The sequence below is a fragment of the Stenella coeruleoalba genome (assembly GCF_951394435.1).
Source record: "Stenella coeruleoalba genome assembly, chromosome: 14".
NCBI classification, from domain to species: Eukaryota; Metazoa; Chordata; class Mammalia; order Artiodactyla; family Delphinidae; genus Stenella; species Stenella coeruleoalba.
The window spans coordinates 23817119-23839328 of record NC_137160.1 but is presented as its reverse complement, the minus strand read 5'-3'; the positions used below and the strand labels follow the sequence as shown (position 1 = coordinate 23839328).

At 44.6% G+C, this 22210-nt stretch overlaps 1 protein-coding gene across 2 annotated transcripts in view; it reads right to left on the bottom strand.

Moving 5' to 3' along the window:
* The window catches only part of MYO5B (myosin VB), a 384462-nt gene that overhangs the window by 181767 nt on the left and 180485 nt on the right, over positions 1-22210 (bottom strand). The gene's annotated exons all lie outside the window — the stretch shown is intronic.

Below are 22210 nucleotides of genomic sequence, written 5' to 3'. Positions count from 1 at the left end.
AACTCGCCAGCTCTCAGAAATGTCTCTAACAAAACAAAAATTGAGAAATGCTACTCCACTCTCTCAGCCCACACAGGCTTTTGATATGGTCTTAGATGTGTCTCATCTGGGAAATCCTCCCTGAAGGTCTAAATGTGCCAGCCCCACTCCTCAGGCTTCTACGGTCAGCCAAGGCATCTTCCCCACCTGCACTCCTTGAGATTTTAAGATGGCAGATGAAACCATTTTAATAGGTGGAAAGACTATAGCTGACCTCTGAGCAACAGGTTTGAACTGCGTGGGAACGCTAACATGCAGATTTTTTTCAGTAGTAAATGCACAACTCATGGTAGGTTAAATGGGAGGAGCCGCGGGTGGGGAGGGCCAGCTCTAAGTTACATGCGGACGTTCAAACGCGCAGAGTTGGTGCCCCTAAACCCCATGTTGTTCAAGAGTCAACTGTACACTTATATTGAACTTCTGCAATAGCAGCTTCAGGCCGAAAATCGGCTACCTTCTGGAGAAGATCACTGGATCCTTCTGCTAGAGTGCTGGGTCAGGGAGTAACCAAGATCTTATTCTAACAGTTCCTATTGACTACTCACCCCCTGCCCTCTCTCAAGACCTTTTAATATAGCACAGATATAAATGGCCAAGAGGTAACAAAATAGGAAACCTATGTCACAGGGATAATCAAAATTCACAATAGTCAATATCAGTTCTATCTTACTACGTGATCGCATCTAAAACTTCAGTCTACCCTTCTGCTGACAACATGAGGCAGATCAGGTAACACTCCTTCACCCACTTTACAGGCACAATAACGGGTACAAAGCAGAAGTAATTTATCCAAAGCCAGCGTTTCCTTGGCAAAGTCCCACGTTGCTCCTTCCCCCTCCACTGCCAAGCCCAGCAGAGGGTGTGGCACTGAACACTTCCCCCAGGTTAGAGCCCACGTGCCCTTCAACAGGGGTGGCGCGTCAACGTGGGCAAGAACCCAAGAATTAGAGTTCAACTTCCGAGTCGGGAATCTTTAACCTTTACTTGAGTGCCTACAAACCTCTCAGCATCAAGAAGGGGAGGGAAAAACCATGATGATTGGCATATAAGTACATGAAAACAGCTCCCTTGAGGGGCTGACACTCAGAGGGACACCCAGCACACCAAGAACAAAGGGCAGCGTTTGTGCTGGAATGTGTGGAAGAGACCACCACTAGTCTGAAACTTCAGAGAAGGGAAAGATCCAAGAGGGCTGAGACCTTAGAGAAAGACCCCCAGAGAATCTTGTCAAATGTCAATGTTGACAGCCTTAAGGTGGATCTCGACCAAGAGCTGGAAGTTTGCAGCAACAGAAGAGAAGCGCAGAGACAGGAATTAGCTGTGCGATGGGTTCAGGGGACGGGGACTGGAGAGCTGAACCAAAGACAATTTTGAGGGTACAAGGTAATTATGTAAAAACCTTGCCCTCTGAGGGAAAAGAACCTTCGTCAGAACAAACTTCCTTTTTTGTCAAAAATTCAAAACAGCGTCTCCCCACGAGCAAAGGGACTGTTTTAATGCAAACAACTGACTTTGGGGAGATTTTGGGTTCTGAATATTTGCAGGCTTTGGGGGATTGGGTAACGTAATTAAAGCAATACTCAAATATTCCCAGCACCAGAATTGGCTTGCTGTTTTACTCTTTAAAAAAATACATTCCAGGGCTTCCCTGGTGGCGCAGTGGTTGAGAGTCCGCCTGCCGATGCAGGGGACACGGGTTCGTGCCCCGGGCCGGGAAGATCCCACATGCCGCGGAGCGGCTGGGCCCGTGAGCCATGGCCACTGAGCCTGCGCATCCGGAGCCTGTGCTCCGCAACGGGAGAGGCCACAACAATGAGAGGCCCGCGTACCACACACACACACAAAAAACCAAAAATACATTCCAGGATTTCCTTTAGTAATCTTAAATGCTGAAATCTGGCTCTTTTCAGTAATGGTTGTGAGAAGTCCCTCATCGGTTGCACAAATCCCAAATGGTTAAGTATTTTTAGAGCTATTTTTAGTGTCCTTTATCAAGATCCACACGCGTTCTAAATTTTAAGTTAAATACTGTACTGGAGCAGCAGGTGTGCCCAGGGAGAGGGAAGCCCAGCTTCCTGGGAGTAAGTTGCCAGTTATCTTTGAGGGCACGTGCAGCCACACCGTGTTCTCTCTCAACTACTAGAGCCCTCCTCCCTGCGCCCCCCGCCATAAGCAAGCACTGTCTCGCCATAAGCAAGCACTGTCTACAGAAGGAAATGCTCCCGTTGGAAGCAGCACATTTTCCTTCTCTGGTCTGAGTGCCATGACTGTGCTCCATCCCATATTCGTCAAACGCTGATCTGGAGCATATTAACATTCTTGTTGATACCATGGTCACCTCCAGTCCGGGAAGCACTACAGGCTCCACGACTGGGGAGCTTACCTGGCCAACCTGCTCAGCAACCACAACTTGGTGCATTTTGCTGAGCCATGTTCAGGCTTCTTGACTAGTGGAGAAGGGACATAGGGAAAGGGCCAAAGGTGGGAGGCATCAGGCAGTGGGCAAGGCCTTCAGAGCCCAGGAAAGCAAGATCAGAGAGCGGGGCAACTTTGAGCTTGAGATGGGCCCTACTGCCCAGCTGCTGAAATGTTTCTTCTTCAATCCCCTTCTCTTCTTGCTTCATTTCTTTGCTGTCCCTGACTCTCAGTTCCTAGCCCGGGATCTAGTCCTATATGAACTCAAGTCCTAAACGCTTTCTTTTTAAATCCTTGTTTTATATTCAATGAAGCTTAAATTTATAAATCTAGCTTACGACTTGGAGAAACCCCCTCTTTTAAATAAAAATGTAGATTTATATGCATATTGGTTAGCCTGTGTGATACTGAATTCTTCTCCAGGTGGTGCGTACCTATTGAAATACAAACAAACCTTTCTGGACAGGATTCTTCGCAACATAACATTATTCACAGCTGCCCCCCTGTCTTCATGCCACCTGTCTCAACCTCATTTTATCAGGTCTAGTATGATAGTATCAAATGATATCACCTAAGAAATGTAGTTCCTTGTTCACCTTCTTCTCTAAAATAACATCTCTAAATCTGCTTTCCACCTTTTATTAATTCGGGGGGGGGGGTAACAGACAGCTTTACTGAGATATAATTCAAATACCATACGATTCTCCCATTTAAAGTGTACAATTCAATGGTTTTTAGTATGTTCAGAGAGTTGTGCAAGCATCACCAAAGTAAACTTTAGGATTCTGTCGTCACTCCAAAAAGAAGCTCCCTGCCCGTTATCAGGCACCTCCCACCAGTCCCCCTAACTCTAGGCATCCACTAATCTACTCTCTGTCTCTACGGGTCTCCCTATTCTGAACTTTCATGTGACTGGGAACCATATATGACCTTTTCACTGGCTTCTTTCATTTAGCGTAATGTTTTCAAAGTTCATCCATGTTGCAGCATGTGTCACTCCCTTTTATGGCCACACAATATTCTGCTATATGGATACACCACTTTTGTTTATTCATTTTTCGGCTGGAGGACATCTGGGTTGTTGCTACTTTTTGGCCATCATGGGTAAATAGAAATATTCATGTACAGTGTTTAGTGTGGACATGTTTTGATTTTTCTTGGATTATAACAGTAGTTTTGTGGGTTTGTCTGAAGGATAGGCACTGAAAATCCCCTTTACTTTGAGCTGATCAGAATCTAACTGTTGTGTCAAAAGATGAGACATAGCATACTATTGAGGAACAATCCCAATCGCTTTATTCCCCAGTGAGTTATGTTTAGTGACTTTTTTAATCAGCTAAAATGGAGTAAAAATCCCTTAATTCTGAGGTGTTTTATCTGACAAATAAAACAGTACAACTTTTACTTCAAATATTTATCAAATAAAACACTACAAAAACTGATACCCCTTGCAGTCGACTGATTTGCAGTCTAGCTCCTAAAAAATACCAAAACATTGAATTTTCAATTTTGGAAAATTCAAGTATCTCTTAACAGAGCATTCGATCTGGGGAGTTTAGTATGACTATTTAGGTAGTGCCTTTGTTTTGGTTTTTTGCATCTGACCTCAAATACGAGTTCAAGTGGGCTGCTTTAAGAGTGTTTTCCTTCAGTCACTCACATCCTTTTGCTTGATGATACTTCTACCCTTTTTAGTCTACCTTCCTTATGCCAGGAAGAACTTTACATTTCCATGTAGCATCTTCCTTTGAAAGTTACATTGATTGAAAACTTATGTCCACACAAAAACCTGCACAAGGATATTTCTAGCAGCTTTATTCATAATTGCCAAAACTTGGAAGCAACCAAGATGTCCTTCGGCAGGTGAATGCATAAACTGTAGTACAACCAGAAAATGGAATATTAATCAGCGCTAAAAGGAAATGAACTATCAAGCCATGAAAAGACACGGAGGAAACTAAATGCATATTACTAAGCGAAGGAAGCCGATCTGAAAAGCCTTCATACTGTATGATTCCAACTCTATGACATTCTGGAAAAGATAAAACTATGGAGATAGTCAGAAGATCAGTGGTTGACAGGGTTGGGGGGGATGAGTAGATGAAGCAGAGAGGTCTACTTAGGACAGTGAAACTACTCCATACAACACCATAATGATGGATACATGTTATTATACATTTGTTCAAACCCACAGAGTACACAACACCAAGCATGAACGCCAAGTGTGAACCTTAAAGTAAACTATGAACTTTGATTATGTAGTTATGACAAGTCAATATAGGTTCATCAGTTGTAACAAATGGACCACTCTGGTGGGTGATGTGGATAAAGAGGGAGGCCATACATGTGTGGGGACAGAGGATATATGGGAAATCTCTGTACCTTCCTTTCAATCTTGTTGTGAAACTAAAATTGTTCTTTAAAAAAGTCTTAAAAATAAAAGACGTTAATATTTTAATTTCTTAGATTGTTCATTCCTTGTACAGTTTAGAACTCATTTCTTTGAGAAAAGTCTCACATTCATCATATGACTCAATCTGATGTCCACCTTGGTCAAGCACAAGAACGGTGGGCCTGAGGTCATCCTTAGTTCATATCAACACACACACACACACACCCTGGGCAGATCTACGGGTCTGACTGTGGCCCAGGGAGCTGGCCTTTCCACTGAAGCTTAGAAGGAGCCCTGGGCTTGGGGTCTGGTGCCATGGGGCCTCAGCACAAATTCAATGCAGGGCTTAACAAGTCCCCTCTCCTCCCTAGCACTCAATTTCATCTTCTGTAAAATAAACGAGTTAGACGGAAAAATATCTAAGCATCCTTGCAGCTGTCAAAGTCTGATTCTCTCTCTCTCTCTCCGGGTCTCTCTATCCCACCTACGACAAGTGCAAGGGAACCTGGGTGAGTGAGGGTCTGTGGCCACTGGCCAGGTGGAGGTGTCAGGTCCACAGAGATGTGACACCAATGACTGTCTTCAACACCACATGCCAGATCACCAAGTGCACCTGCTGCGGTGCCCTTGGAAAATGCTGCAGGGTTGTCGCCACCCCCTTATTCATCTGTCCCTTGAGAGACAGTCATCTCATCTGGCCGCCCACCTGCCTTTGCAGCAACTGGGCATCAGTTAGCTGACGGCACACACGGCAGGTTCCGGTACATGCGACTTATTCCTATCCCAGGGATTCCCCCAGGCACATCTACATTATGAGAGATACTACAAAATCCACATGTAATTCATCTAACATGTCAGTACCTATCATGTGCTAGGACAAAAGGAGTCTTAGCAATCAAGGGAAAAGGCCTCCAACAGTTCAACTTCCTGCTACCACATCTACCAACCTTCCCGCGGCATCAGCACCCAGCTCTTCTCCTCCCTTTCCCTAACAACTGGAAAATCCTACCTTCTTGGAGGTAAATTTCATCATCTGAGCTCTAGATCCCAGCCCCATGTCCAGAATTCCACTCTACCGGTTATCCCCTTTCTCTGTCTCCCAAACCCCTCCCAGCTGGCAACCTCTCTCCCCCAACTAGCTCCTTCCCATCAGCATTTTAACATTCTGAAATCATTTACCAGAAAACACACACACACACACACACACACACGCACGCGCGCACACACACACACACACACACACACACACTCCTCTTCAGCAGCGTGGAGGATGGACTTGGGAGTTAAAAAAAAGAAACACAGGCAAGACTGAGGCCCATTCAGAGACTGCAGCAGTGACCCAAATGGAATATGAGGCCCTGAACTCAAGCTGTGGTGGCAGAAATCGAAGGCATTAGACTCGAGTTACATTTGAAAGTTGTGACATATATGACATTTTCTCTCTCTGATACTATGTATATTTTAATAGTTTTTTTGAGTCATAGCTGAGAAGTAGGGTTACACTTTAAATAAAGTGATAGGCCAGGGAGATAGATATTTTTAGGCAGGAGAATCTTTGGTCAGCCATCTAATCAATATTACATAGTTACTTGTCTACTCTGAGAATTTAGAGGGCTGCTGTCATCTCCAGGGCTGAAAACTTTGGTACCCAGAGCATTCCTGTAGGTCCACCTAGAAGTTGCCCACATACACAGAGATGGGGCACGTCAAGTGCACAGAGACATGACGAGAACAGGGAAGAGCAAAGAATATATTTGCCTGAAACCCACTGCTGGCTCCGCACTCATAGTACATACATGGGAATCCACCAAGGATGAATTATCACCTGCTCTGCGGTCATCCACAGAGAGCAGTCCAGGTGTCCAACAGGTCTCCCGGCAGACACTGTCATTCAGCAACCATGAAAACTTCCCATGAGATGGAACAAATTCATTAGTACAAGCCCAGCATCCCTGCAGAAGTTCAGCTAGAAACCCAGGTCCTCCAGATTCAGTCATAGAAGGAGACACAGAAGGAGAAGAGAACAGCAGGAGCCCTGGAGCAGCAGCAGGAGAACTGGTTCCAGCACTAGTTCTGCCACTCATGAGCTTGGTGACTCTGGCCAAGCCCCTCAAGGTCTCAGCTCTCAACAGCCCATCCTTCCACACTCCTTGAGTTTCAAGTGAGGAGCCATGAGATAGGGAGATTTTTAAAAGGCCTGAAAACTAAAGGGCAACATAAATGTGAGTGTCAGAAAGAATGTTAAAGATCATTTTGAGCATTTGGGGCAGAGCAATGGAAATCAAGTCTTAGATGCACAGGACTGCCCTGCCTGTTTCAGGTTTTTCTAGACTCCTAACCAACATCCCGTCAAGGCAGTAACCCACTCAGTGCATTGCCCAATCAGCACAGTACTGCACACCCCCAGCCCAGCTGTGCCAATCAAAACTCCTACACACGTTTCCAACTGTCCCCAAGAAGGAGGCATAAACCCCATCACCTGTAAGAAGGGGTGATCATCACCCTCTACAGGTTCTTCTTCAGACCAGATCTTCAAATGCTCAGTTTCCTCGGGGTTAGATCTGAGAACTTTTCTCAACAATCTCTCCCACGATGACATCATCCACTCCCAAGGCTTTAAGTCCCACCTATAGGCAAAGACCTCTCACCTCCATCATAGACTCAATTACTAGATAGCTTTATTTGGATGTCAGGGGTGGGGGATCCTGAATGAAACAGTTCCCAAATAAACTCATTTTCAACCCTTCAGAGTGTCTCTCCTAACTCCCTTCCCCCATCTTCCTGGTCTCATCAGATAGAACTTCTGTCTACCCAGTTTCCCAAGCCAGAAACCCAAGAATCATCTTTTCCGGGGATGCAGGGTATCAAAGTGGTCAGGAGCACAGGGTTTGGAATTGGGGGGCCCGGGGTTCATATCATCTCTGCCAACTGCCTGCTGTGTGCCTTAGGCAAGATGCATGACTTCTGTGGTTCCGCTGACAAACCTATAAAATTTAGTTAGTGCTGCAATAATGATTAAGTAGTGCTCATACATCACTTACGATCTTAAGGAACATTCCGTGTTGTTATCATGCCTATCAATAAAGTAGGGAAATATTTTTGAGATACACTAATACACTTTTTTCTCTTTTACATTTCTTTTACATGGCATTCTCCTTCCTCAACTCAAAGGATTAATTTGTCTCGGGAGGATTAGGATTGTTATAACAGGAAGGCGAAGACAAAGGAAAAGTGCCCAAGTTCACCTTCTGACTGTCAGAACATGATTTACGAGTATGTTAATCGTCTTGGTAGCATGGTAATTGTCTTGAAGTTCCGTCTGCTGCTGTGGAGAAATGAACTAAAAGCGTGTTAAATTTCCATTCCAAAATCAAGAGCCAGGCCTGGGGGAAAGTGAACATCAGTTTCAATGTAAATCACAGACAAAGAGAACTCAGGATGTGAAGTGAGGGGAACTGGGAGAGGAAGAGCCTGGAGGAAGGCACACAGTGGCACCAAGGGAGACAGGCAGTGTCATTTCTAACCTGGGCTCTTTACCCCCCACTTCCGGCCTTAGGGGAACCCTGGACCAGCCTAAGGAAGAAGCCAAGCCTCAAGGGGAAAGCCCAGGTTCAGCTTTGGTATCCTTGATTTAAGACTGACAGCATGCCAGGACTGGTGGAGGAGGAAAGAGGTGAATCATAGGATGATGATGATGGAAAGCAGAATTTGCTTCTTATTCCTCAAAACTTAGAAGTGTCTTCCAGACGACTTCTTCAAGAGCAAACCACTCATTCTCTTCTTACAGACTTCCTAAGTGAGAAACTCTGCAGTGTTTTGTGAAACAGTCACTTTGGCTTGGTACCATGATAGCAAGGACATCTTTGATTAGTTCTAAAAACAATGCATCATCAGCCCAACTCAGAGAGAGAGAGGAAAGAGCACAGGAGAACAGGAAAACCTGGATGCTAAAATGGACACTGCCACCTAGCAATGTGATCTGGACAGGGTCTACAACCACGGTGGGTGGGTCTGCAACATACTTCACGATGGTTGTACCTAACTGTGATCATCGTCCAGGCCACAGTGTGGATGTATTTTGGTTGACTCATCAGTCATCACAGCAAGAAACTATTAGTAAGTTTCTATTAATGCAGCCCCCAAGTATTTATATCCCAGGAGAACGGGAGATGGCCACGGACTCCTTCTCTGGTCACTCTGGATCTACACTCTGGGCTTAATTACGGATGCCACATTTCATGGGGTACACTGAAAAACTGGAATATACTCAAAGGAAGTCAATCAGAATTCTGAACCGTCACATGAGGAACACTAGCCAGACCAGGAAGAGTCTAACTTAGAGGAGAAAAGACTAAAGTGCATTCCCAGACCAATCTGTTCTGGTGGCTGCTCCAAAACGAGGGTGGGAGTAAGTGACAGCAGGATATCTGCTCACCTCTGAGTTTCAAACAGTGCAATGAGGGAGACTAGAAGTTTCCAGAAAGACTGGGAACCATAACATTGAAGATGCTGAAAAGGAACCCCTATCCCAGAAGATCTGACCTCAAAAGCCTTCCAGCTCCAAGAAGGGAACTCTTAGTTATTCTATGCATTTCATGAACATATACTCTGCAAAATAAAATAAGAATATCTACAAATACAAGGAAGTAAAATGAACAGCATTGTAGAAATGACAACCTCATGCAACTGGGAAGAAAAATCTCTGCTTTGGATTGCTGAGCTAGAATTCCTACACATCAGGCAATTATGATGGATCAATATGTGCAATGATAAATGGAATAAAACTCTAGGAGCCCAACAACCCAGTGGGGAAGCAAAACCAAGTGGAGTGAGCATATATCGATCCCCAATATCTTAACTGAAGACTGGTACTCCACATTTAAGCTAAACGCAGCTAGACTCCACACAGTTCACACACCTATATTAACAGGTCCCCAGTAACCTCTCAGTAACCACACCGTTAGGGGTACAGTACTGCTAGCTACTAAGTATAACTAATCGGAAGCCGCTGGATACTAGGATGTCCCCCTGCTCTTCATCCCTCTCTTACTAGGTACAAGGCATTTTCTTCTTCTTCTTTTTCTAAAATTTATTTATTTTATTTTTGGCTGCATTGGGTCTTCATTGCTGCATGTGGGCTTTTCTCTAGTTGCCACGAGCAGGGGCTACTCTTCGTTGAGGTGCGCAGGCTTCTCATTGTGGTGGCTTCTCTTGTTGTGGAGCACGGGCTCTAGGCACGTGGGCTTCAGTAGTTGTGGCAGGCGGGCTCAGTAGTTGTGGCGCACAGGCTTATTTGCTCCATGGCATGTGGGATCTTCCCGGACCAGGGCTCGAACCCATGTGCCCTGCATTGGCAGGTGGATTCTTAACCACTGTGCCACCGGGGAAGCCCTACACAGCATTTTCTAAAAAAACATCCCACACTTCTAAGTACTCTTGGTACTTGCTCTTCTGAAGAACGTTAATTCCCTTTTTAAACAAAAGGGACACCTTTTTAAAAGCAAGTCATTGACCATGAGGCATTTTCTTCTCTAGTTCTGGGAATACAGAGGACCGAATTAATTTCCATCACCTTTTGGCTGTAGGTGCCCCTCCTCTGGCTTCCAAAATCATTGATCTATGATGGGGACAGGAGCCAGGCGGACTCAAAAAGCATTTGCTTTTAAATCTGCCCACTGTGCTTCTAAAGGACATAAACACAGGGCCTTCTCCTGGACGTGCTGCATGGCGTGCAGGCTATCTACAACGTTACCTGTGCATGGAAGAGTCCCTTCACTTCCCGACACTCTGCTGTTGACAAAGACCAGGTGGATCGCCTGAGTTACACAGGTGCTTTCAGCAAAGTTCTCAACATGCTTCACTCAGACAGCACGTGGAAGTGTTTATATCACCACCTGAGCACCATCCGATTAACTCAACCTCTGGGGGTGAGGCCTGGCCATGGCTAGTTTGGAACCTCCCTCGTGATTCTCCTGTGCAGCCAGGGTTGAGAATCACGGCAGGAAAAGCTAGGCATCTGCTATATTTGGAGGATCCTCTACCTTCTAACAGGCTTTCAAATTCTGTAACTTCTTTCCTTGATCAAAGTTCACTCTCAGAGCCTTAAGTCATACTGAGATGCTAAAAGCAACCAAGCAGAGCTTAAAGGCTAAGGAGACAATTAAAGCTTGTGACACGGATTCTTCTTGTGAGCACCAGCTCTGAATCCCCCAAATCATAGACACTCATCTATTCTAAAAATTTCCCAAACGCCTGTCAAAGACTTACTCCTTTCTGAATCAGTTGTAGAGCTTTTTAAAGAGATAATTTGGTTTCACCCCTGAAATTCTGGTTCAGTAAAGCAGGTGTGTGTGTGTGGCGGGGGCGGGGGAGGGGGGAATTCTCTCCATGGTTCTGAAATGGAGTCATCTGGGGTAACCTCTGCTTACTCCCTCCATGGGCAAGGCCAGTACTAAAATTCAATTCTAACAATTTATCTCCATTATAAAGGACCTCCCCAAGGCTTTCTTCTTTTTCTTTTTTGAGACAAAACACTGTCCACTGTTACATGAGAACCTATGTTCTGATGTAATCAGAAGGCTACTAAAAGAGCAGAGCTCTTTAACTCAGTCTAGGAAAGTGACACTGATAGAGGAATAATGGCCATGTTTTCCTTATATGTCTCCTATGATGGGGATGGCTTGCACTGAGCCAGCCACCTTCTCTCACCTTCTTTCCACGGTAGCACACCAATAAGAACTATGGGGCCAGGGGACAGATTTCCTCTGGGGACCATGAACTAGTCCACAAAGACAACTGCATTTATGGGTGTAGACACTGCCCTGGACACGAAACTAGTCCTCTCCTTTCCCCTATTAGGAAAACTGTGAGCAAGCGCCCCCTGAAATATGTATTCATAAATTACTTTCTGTGCTACTGTACTAATACACTGTGCATGTTATAAGAGATACACCAACAGAATTTTAAACCTTAAAAGATTGTGAAAATAAAGTTCTAATATTTTCTTCCCACATGCCAGTGAATCTTCCAAAAACCAATGTGCCCCAGCAGACCGTTGCTCTAACCAACTGATGTACCACCGCAGGGACCAGAAGTGACCGAGTCTCACTTCCATCCACTTGGGAAAAGCTGTGTTTTGTTTTGTTTTTTTTGTTTTTTGTTTTTTTAACATCTTTATTGGGGTATAATTGCTTTACAATGGTGTGTTAGTTTCTGCTTTATAACAAAGTGAATCAGTTATACATATACATATGTTCCCATATCTCTTCCCTCTTGCATCTCCCTCCCTCCCACCCTCCCTATCCCACCCCTCCAGGCGGTCACAAAGCACCGAGCTGATCTCCCTGTGCTATGTGGCTGCTTCCCACTAGCTATCTACCTTACGTTTGTTAGTGTATATATGTCCATGCCTCTCTCTCACTTTGTCACAGCTCACCCTCCCCGCCCCCATATCCTCAAGTCCATTCTCCAGTAGGTCTGTGTCTTTACTCCTGTCTTACCCCTAGGTTCTTCATGACATTTTTTTTTCTTAAATTCCATATATATGTGTTAGCATATGGTATTTGTCTTTCTCCTTGTGACTTACTTCACTCTGTATGACAGACTCTAGGTCTATCCACCTCATTACAAATAGCTCAATTTCGTTTCTTTTTATGGCCGAGTAATATTGCATTGTATATATGTGCCACAACTTCTTTATCCATTCATCCGATGATGTTTCCACCTCCGGTCTATTGTAAATAGAGCTGCAATGAACATTTTGGTACATGACTCTTTTTGAATTATGGTTTTCTCAGGGTGTATGCCCAGTACCGGGATTGCTGGGTTATATGGTAGTTCTATTTGTAGTTTTTTAAGGAACCTCCATACTGTTCTCCATAGTGGCTGTACCAATTCACATTCCCACCAGCAGTGTAGGAGTGTTCCCTTTTCTCCACACCCTCTCCAGCATTTACTGTTTCTAGATTTTTTGATGATGGCCATTCTGACTGGTGTGAGATGATACCTCATTGTAGTTTTGATTTGCATTTCTCTAATGATTAATGATGTTGAGCATTCTTTCATGTGTTTGTTGGCAGTCTGTATATCTTCTTTGGAGAAATATCTATTTAGGTCTTCTGCCCATTTTTGGATTGGGTTGTTTGTTTTGTTGTTATTGAGCTGCCAGACACTATAAAACTCTTAGAGGAAAACATAGGCAGAACACTCTATGACATAAATCACAGCAAGATCCTTTTTGACCCACCTCCTAGAGAAATGGAAATAGAAACAAAAATAAACAAATGGGACCTAATAAACTTCAAAGCTTTTGCACAGCAAAGGAGACCTTAAAGAAGATGAAAAGACAACCCTCAGAATGGGAGAAAATATTTGCAAATGAAGCAACTGACAAAGGATTAATTTCCAAAATTTACAAGCAGCTCATGCAGCTCAATAACAAAAAAACAAAGAACCCAATCCAAAAATGGGAAAAACTGTTTTTCCGGCCTCCACCACATGCTCAGTTAGTGATATCAGGCAGGCTGTCCCTCAAGCAACTGCCTGTAAAAGCAATCGAATAATCACTTGGTTCCTGCAGTGTATTGTATTACTTTCCTTTTGCTTGAGCTTACAGATTCCATCACCGAAGGGCAGTGGTGTCCACATTCTAACACTGTTCTAGGAGCTGCTGAGCGAGCAACAAACAGTGCAGCTTCACTTTAAGTTCAAAACTCAAAGCTGCTGGTTTTCTGTATATGACAAAAAATAGGTTTAGACCTAGTGCCACTGAGGCTGTATTTCCTCTAGACAGATGAGCAACAACCTATAAACTTCTTTAATTCTAATTTCAAACACAAGCCTATAAATCCAAAAGAACATTGCTAATCACGTGGAATGGCCAGCCTTCTACGATTCCCTTGGGCCTGAAGGACCATCTGTTCTCTGAGGGCGACCTATAAAGGGAATCCAGCTCAGCCCTGATGTCTCCTTCCAGCACTTCTTTCCTTTGGACACTATGAAATGATAATGACATTACTTATCAAATCATCAGTATTATTTATCACCAGATTATCACCACCACCACTGTATCAGACACTTACTGAACACTTACTCTGTGCCAGAAATCATTCTAAGCACTTTTCATTTATCAACTAATTTAATTCTAACAATCTGGTGATTTAGACACTATTTATCCCCATGTTAAAGACGCAGGCACTGATGCAAAATAAGGTTAAGTGGCTTGCCAAGGTCACACGGCTCCTCTGTTCTGAGAGCCAAGGCAGTCCTGTCCCTGGATGCCTAGCCGCTGCGCTTTACGGCACCTTCCTCTCCTACTAAACTTGGGCACATGAGCACATGAGGTCCACGGCCACTCTGTCTTTTGGGAAATAAATGTAAAGACACGCAGTTAAAAAAAGAGTAGCTAACGTGGTATGAAGGCATTAGCATGATGTAAACAGAACTGTCATTTCATCCTGCTAGGCTTCATATTTTACCATCTTTTTTTCACTGAAAATTATTTCAGACACCGTGTAAAACGAAATCTTATTCACATGTCAGCACCACTATGAATTCTGAAAGTAGCCCGTGTGAGGTGACGAGTGTGACTCTGACAGCAGAACCAGGCTGGGTAACGACAACGCGGGGGGAAGCTCGAGAGCGTGTCCACTGGGTCCTGCCCGGCGCGGGACGGCTGCTCAGGGGCCGGTTATCTCTTACAATAACCCGAGGATGGAAGTACACACAACGATCCTCTTGCTTCAGCTGAGGAAATGGAGGAACTTAGGTGAAAGAACATGACCAGGTGAAACACGGGGAAGGAAGCAGTGAGGCTGGGCTGCTAACTGGGGTCTGGCGTGCCCACCTCCTCAGACATGAGCCCCTGAAAATCACGCCTGACCAACCTGGTGCGCACAGGTTTTAACACGATTTAAAATACAGGTAAGGACCTAAGTTTTTATTTCTATTAGATTAAATTATCAGTTCTTAGTCAAAGAACTGCTCCCAGCATGTTATAGCAATCCAGCCGGGTTAATATCTCCTCATCTATAGATAAGGACGGAAGCAAAAGATCTGTTAAATTTGCACATGCATCAAGCCAGGGAGACTTAAAATATCACATGCAATAATCAAGATTCAAAGAGATACCCTGGAATATTGGAACACAGGGACAAAAGGTGAAATTTAATACAGGTAACTCTGAATCCTGCTCAGCATATAAAAAATCAATTGTGCAAGTTGCAGAATGAGGGAAACATATCTTAGAAGGAGAAACTTTTCGAAGTTAAGGGAATATTCATTACCTGGATCATGGTGATGGTTTCATGGGTGTATGCATATGTCAAAATCTGTCAAACTGTACGTGCAATTTAATGTAACTGCACTTTCAATAGGTGCAGCTTATTGCTAGCCGATTAAACCTCGTTACAGTGGTAATAAAATAATTCTTGTGCATATGTGGGCAGGGGGAGGGGAAATAGGAATTTGACAGCTTGCAAACTTAGTAAAAATCAGCAATATGAAATGCCTGCCAAGTCAGTGCAATTGTCGGCTCTGTAACAGAAACTCTCTGTAAGGAGGAACTCTTCGCCTCTCCTGGCAGACCGCATTCAGAGACCACAGATATCAGAGAGAAAGACCGGATGGTGTCCAGGGGCGACCCACAGTGGGAGAGGGACTGAAAGCTATGCTCAGAAGGAATGGCTGTGGGAGCCAGGATGCTCAGCCAGAGTCGGGAGGGGGCTGCCACGTGTAAGGAAATGCTCACTGTCCTGTGTAGCTGCTCTGGACAGAGCTCAGAGCCACAGGTGAAGGCGACTGGAGACGAGTGGGGTACTGCGTGATGGAGAAATTCCCGACAGTGAAAGCTGTTAAAAATGGAACACGCTTGAGAGACAGAGCTACGTGGACTAGGAATGGTCAAGCAGCACCCAAAGGACCAGTGGCAGGGATGCGGTCTCCAGTGTCCCTACAGCTTAGCCAGTTCCTACCAAATGACTGCAGGCCCTTTCCTAACATGACGTCATTCCCCAGGTAAGATAAAAAGTGGTTACTAACAAAATGAAGTATCTTTCAGCTCTATGATTTTTGATATGGGACTTGACTATTAGTAACATTCATGACCTCTGCAGTGTCACAGAAGTGATCCAGTCCTATTCTTTTCTAAACTCACAATTTTAAAAGGAGATGACAATATACACTTACCATCAATTTCTTTTAACACAGGGATGTCATATTAGCCACATTCACTGCATACTTAACTTTCCCCTACACTCAAATCTAAATAATATAACTAGAATTTTAAACAGGGTAGGTGGAAATATAAAGAAACTATACAGTCTAAGAGATTATAAAGGATCAAATGATGCTATCGACCTCGGTGCTGGGGCACCCCGTGGGGAGGGAGAGGGGTGTACAGGCATGGCTGAGCAGGGGGACATGGAGAGGAGATGAGGGAAGCAGGGAGGAGTAAGTGCAGGAGAAGAGCCTGGGGAAGACAGCACCCTGGGAAGAATCTGAACAAAGGGAACTAACTACCCAGGGCATGTTCGAGAAATGAGATAATGGCATAGAGGAGACAAAGTCATTCCTGTGTTCAGACATCTTGAACATCTCCTATACCTTGTCCTAAAGCAACCTAGCCCTGACCTGAAATCATAAGGAATGGGAAGGAAAGCAAAACTGCAGCCAAAAGTCAGGGCTGAATGAAGTCACAGCTTCAGACTTTACTGTAAAAATCCAGGAAGTCGCTGCTCCCTAACCACTGACCTCCCCAGCGATGCCGTCACTTGTGTTCAACGACAGCCAAGGAAGCTGTCCGTCAGCTTTAACATCAGCTCCCCCAATTTTTATAGCACTCAACGGGTTTTAAAGGTTCCTCATGACCTCTCGCAGGTCCAAATCCCTCTCTGAGGTGATGCCACTATTCTCCTTAAAGGGTGGACTCACTGAGAACCACAGGCCCCGAAGGGTTTGTGCATGGACACACAGTAGGTGGGAGAGACATCGCCAGGGACAGACCCCTGGACACTCCCGTACAGCAAACATCTTACAGAGAAACAAAACCTGGCTCTGCTCTCAACACTGAAAACATGAGGCTCAATCAGAAAGTACTTCACATCCCAAACTTCCCCAAACTATACAACCCAGAATAATAAACTACCTTACATCAAAAAGGAAGAAAGAAACTGACATCATTCTAGTTAAAACTTGATCTCAAAGCAAAGTGTGAATTTCGGTCACCTATGTGCAGTTCTTTTTTTTTTTTTTTTTTTTTTTTAGTACACGGGCCTCTCACTGTTGTGGCCTCTCCCGTTGCGGGGCACAGGCTCCGGACACGCAGGCTCAGCGGCTATGGGTCACGGGCCCAGCCGCTCTGCGGCATGTGGGATCTTCCCGGACCGGGGCACGAACCCGTGTCCCCTGCATCGGCAGGCGGACTCTCAACCACTGCACCACCAGGGAAGTCCCTGCAGTTCTTTTAAAAAATTATTTTCCCAAAGATCCAAATTCCACAGAGTCTGCAGCCCAAAAGAGATGCTGAAATCTCCTGAGTCCGTTCTTGTCTATCCCAGAGTATGCCACCCCAATGACCAGGAAGATAAAGTTGTCAATTCTATTTTTTCTTTTTTGACCTCTGAAGATGGAAAATGTAGAACTTTCTCATTACCTCTCTCCCTCTGCAACACATCTCACAGTCAGGATTTCTCTTGGAGCACTCCCACAGGTGGGGGCAGGTTTCAATCGGCTGCCACAGGTGGGCCGAGCTGCACTTCCCCTCCCCGGGACCCCGAACAGGAGCAGTCCCATCTTTCACTATTAGTCACAGCTCAGCAGCACCGCAGAGCCAGATGGAAATGTGTGTGCTCTATTACCTTGGCTACCCGAGCAAATGAATTTGCTCTGCAGTGTCCCCACTCTCTTTCAGGAAAGAACACAAAAGGTAAAAAAAAAAAAAAAAAAAAAAAAAAAAAGGATCAGACCTGGGGAGCACAAGAAGGTGGCCCACTCCTACCAGCAGAGCTACAAAATACACCAAAACTCTAATCTCACTCTGGAATTTAGACACTTTTGAAACATTAAGGCAAAAGGTCTATCCTTCGGTCCTCATGGCCCTGAGGACCAGAGTTTGCTCTGTTTTGGGAAGACTACCTGGGGCCAGTCGACAGGCACCAGTGATGGAGGGAGTACAGCTTCTCAGCAGGTACAAAGGGCTTTGGGGCAGAGACCGGGTCTGAATTCCAGCTTCAGCATCTACTATCAATCATTACACAGAGGTCACTGAAACAGGCAAGGTATTTCCCCAAGAATCTAAACGACTCATGAGAAGGTGTTCTCATCCTTGGAAATGGTATAGGAATATGGAGAGAAGGAAGCGATTTTGAAATAGGGCCCATCAGAGAAAAATTGGTCTTTGAACATCCCTTGTGTCATATTATCTCTTTATCTAACAGGCTCTAAAATGTATCCATTGCTCTAGGCCATCATTTCCCAAAGAGTCCTTGAAGACAGTTTTGTGTCTAAATATGATTTGCAAACCCAGCATAATGCATCCCCATCGTGGAGACTGGAGACTCCAGAATGCATGTCAACATAACTACCCTGAGAAGCCCCCTGCCTTGAAGGTTCACTTGATTAATCCAGGGTTTCCAAGAGTCGTCTGACCATCTCTGTACCCTTTGATAACAGAACACGCTTTTCTCCCAAAGTTCACCCCGGCCTTCAGAGGCCTCCACCGTCTGGCCACCCTGCCTCTAACTCTACCGTCCACACACCCTCGACGCAGACGCACTTACCACATAGGTTAAGCTTTCCTGGGTGCTGGTTCCCTAACCACGTCTTTTGTGAATAATAGCTTTTTTGAGATATAGTTCACCGAACACACGATTCACCCATTTAAAGTACACAATTCAGTGGGTTTCAGGGCATCTGCAGAGCTGTGCACCCACCCACCCAATCAGCTGCAGAAAATTTTCATCACCCGCCCCCCACCGTCGCCACCACTTAAAAACACAAGACATCTTCATCAGCAGTCACTCCCCATTCCCCTCAAACCTCCAGCCCTAGGCAAATACTAATCTACCTCTCTCTACATATTTGTCTACTCTGGACATTTCATATAAGGGGAATCGCACAGTACAGCTTCTTTTATGTCTGGCTTCTTTCACTTAGCATATTTTCAAGGTGCATCCCTGTACCAGTATTTTGTTCCTTTTCATGTACCAAACAATATTCCACTGTATGGCTATAACCACACTTTATCCATTGGTCAGCTGATGGATATTTAGTTTTTTCCCCACCTTTTGGCTACTGTGAATAATTCTGCTATGAATGTTTGTGGATGAGGTTCTGGGTGAACACGTTTTCATTTCTCTTGGGTACATACATAAGAGTAGAATTGCTGACTCCCGTGGTAACTCTGTCTAACCTTCTGAGAACTGCTGGACTATTTTACAAAGCAGCTGCACCATTTTACATTCCCACCAGCAGCGTATGAGGATTCTAATTTCTCCACATCTTTGCCAATTCTTGTTGTTATGTCTTTCTGATGACAAACATCCTAGGGGGTGTGAAGCACTATGTCACTGTGGTTTTGTGACCGTACTTGTTGATGCCCCACTGTTAGGGTATTGATCACTCTACTCCACCCACCTAGAGTTCTGCTTCTCACTCTACACATCCTACCAATTCATCAAGATCCAGCTTAAATGCTACAGTTTTCTTGGCCCAGGTGTGACAATCATCTCCAAACTCAATTCAAACAACGCTGAGCGTGGCTTCAATTTACACTTCCTGCAGTTACAGGCTTTTTGGCCTACTGTGTCCTCTCTCTCCAACCAGACTAGACCGCTGGCACCTTAAGAAGTGGGGAGTGGTCTCACATTTCTTAGTGTTCATTCGGGAAGCAGCCTATCAAATAATTGATACTTCACAAACGTTGGCTGATATGACGTAACACAGGAGCTGAGGCTGGAATCAGGGGAGGTAAAAATGAGGGAATGGGCATTTCGGATCCTGAACAAGAGAGGAGCAGAAATAAAGCCGCGGTCAGTCTCCTTTCTCACGGGAACTATAGTCTCTTATGTGGAAGACAGAATTCACGAATTTGATGTTTTATACTAGCTTAGCCTTTTTATTCACTGTGAATCTCCATTTACTCTCAAGCCTAGTCTTGAAGTCAACAGGGATATAGGGACAATGAACCAGTCATCTTGTTATTGTGTCTCCTCAACCTTTCCATCCAGCACAAGATTCTGGGTGGAAACCTCAGGATGGGGATGAAGGTCTGGATTTATCCCTTCGAGCTTTGACAGACTCCTCCCACACACTCAAAGCATCAAGAATTGGAGTGTCCCAGTGTGAACGACATGAAGAAAGAAAATCCAGTCCCCAGTGAATCAAGAGAAAGAACTGCTGAGTCCAAGGCCAATTAACTCAGAGTCACCAAAGACTGGGAGTCATTAACTTCAGTTTCTTGTACGCTTTATTTTGCCCAGCGGTTATGGAGGCTCAGATTCAAAGCAAACTGTGTTAGACTGTGGCTACTTGATCCACAGAACAATTATTTCAAAAACTGCTGATGAGTCAGGAAGAGCACAGTACAGTTGGCAAGTATTGTTAAATGAACGTGTTCTAGTATTCAAAGTTGACAGAGAAGGCCCATAATGGAAATGCAGCAAAAAACCGTCCCTGCATCTGACCAATGGGTCTCCCTCTTTCCCTGCAAAGATTCTGCTGGGGCTTCTAATATGCCTCTCAGATCAATAGCAGGAACCATGAGCTGCTGACAACAGAACTTATACAAAAATAGCTCCTCTCTCCTGTGGCCACGTGTGCTGGCCTTACGCTTCTAATGCACGTTCATGAGCAAAAACTGCACAAGAATTTCAGCAAAATTATTTGGCTACACCCTAGGACTCAGTGGGTAAGACGATTATAAACCTTAGCACTTTAAAGAAAATCCTTGAGGAAGCAACTCCTTGTCCAACTTTAACATCCAAACCCCTTAATCATCAAATGCATTACCATAGGCAAGATCATATCACCACCACCCTGGATGCCCACACCTGCCCTTTCCCTCTAACAGGTGTGAACAAGGACCCAAACAAGTGAAATAACCCAAGAGCACAGCTTCCGGCACGGAAAGGAAGGGAGGTATTTAATCAAAAGGATCTATGGTATGGATAAAAGTGGAGGCTAGATGTTTCTCAAAGCTGTATGGGAGCCTCAAGAAGTCTGATAATGAACAGCAACTTCTGATACATCTAAGTGCAACTGGCTAGAAGAGGAGAATGGAATGAAAAACAAACATCAGTGACATCCATGAAAGGACAAGTCTCAGGGAGCTGGCGGAACTTTTAGCATGGAAGGAAGTCGTCAGAACCAGGCCATACTCACCTTCCATTTTAGAGCCATAAAGAAACCATCCATAAAGGAGGAAGGATAATCTTCTTCACATGAAGCAAATGACGACTTGGCTTAAGTGATTCTCCCAAGATGTAGAAGCCTGTCCAGACCCCAGGTCCCCCTCCACTGTGCATACACCTGAGCGAGGCCGTGTGCTGCATCACGCTACCCCTCATCCTTCTCCACACGTGATCTGACCTTGAACTTACACTTCAGTCCAGAGGTGTGTGCCTCAACCGCTTACCAAGCTAAGCGACTCCAGGTCAAGCCCTGATAGCAGATGAACATAGTGTGCGGTCGCTTTATGGCATCAGAGAGATCAAAGGTCATGACCATTTTAGCTCCACAATCTATAACATTTGGGAGAAATAAAATGGTTTTAGATCATTCTACTTATTATATTGCTGTTCTCCAATCACTGCTTATATTGAATATGGTCACTGTGTATCCATAAGGAAACAGACCTTTTACATACTCATCTCCACAGCCAGCAATAAACATTATAAATTAGTAAGGAAACTTATATAACAGTCTTTCCTCATGGAAATTTTCATTGGGCTGAAAATTACACCCTGATATCCACCGAAGCACAGACCACCTTGAGTGGGAATCTTTCTCACTCCTCTCACTAAATTAGCCTAAGCAGCCCTCCACCCCACAAAGGACTCCTACCTTTCCTGCTAGCTCTGTAAGATATTCTCTAGAGGTGGCAGAAAAGATTTAGCTGAAAGGATCCAGCATTTTTCTGTTAATTGGAAAAATGCATTTCCACCAAAACTTTGGTAAAACTATCTTTCCCTATACTATATCTTGACAGTTCAAGACCAACACTGTGGTGGTTAATTTTATGTGTCAACTTGATTAGGCCACAGTTCCCAGACATTTGGTCAAACATTAGTCTGTTTGACTATGTTTACTGCTATGAAGGTGCTCTTTTCTAGGTGAAATGAACATTTACATCAGTAGACTTGGGTGGGC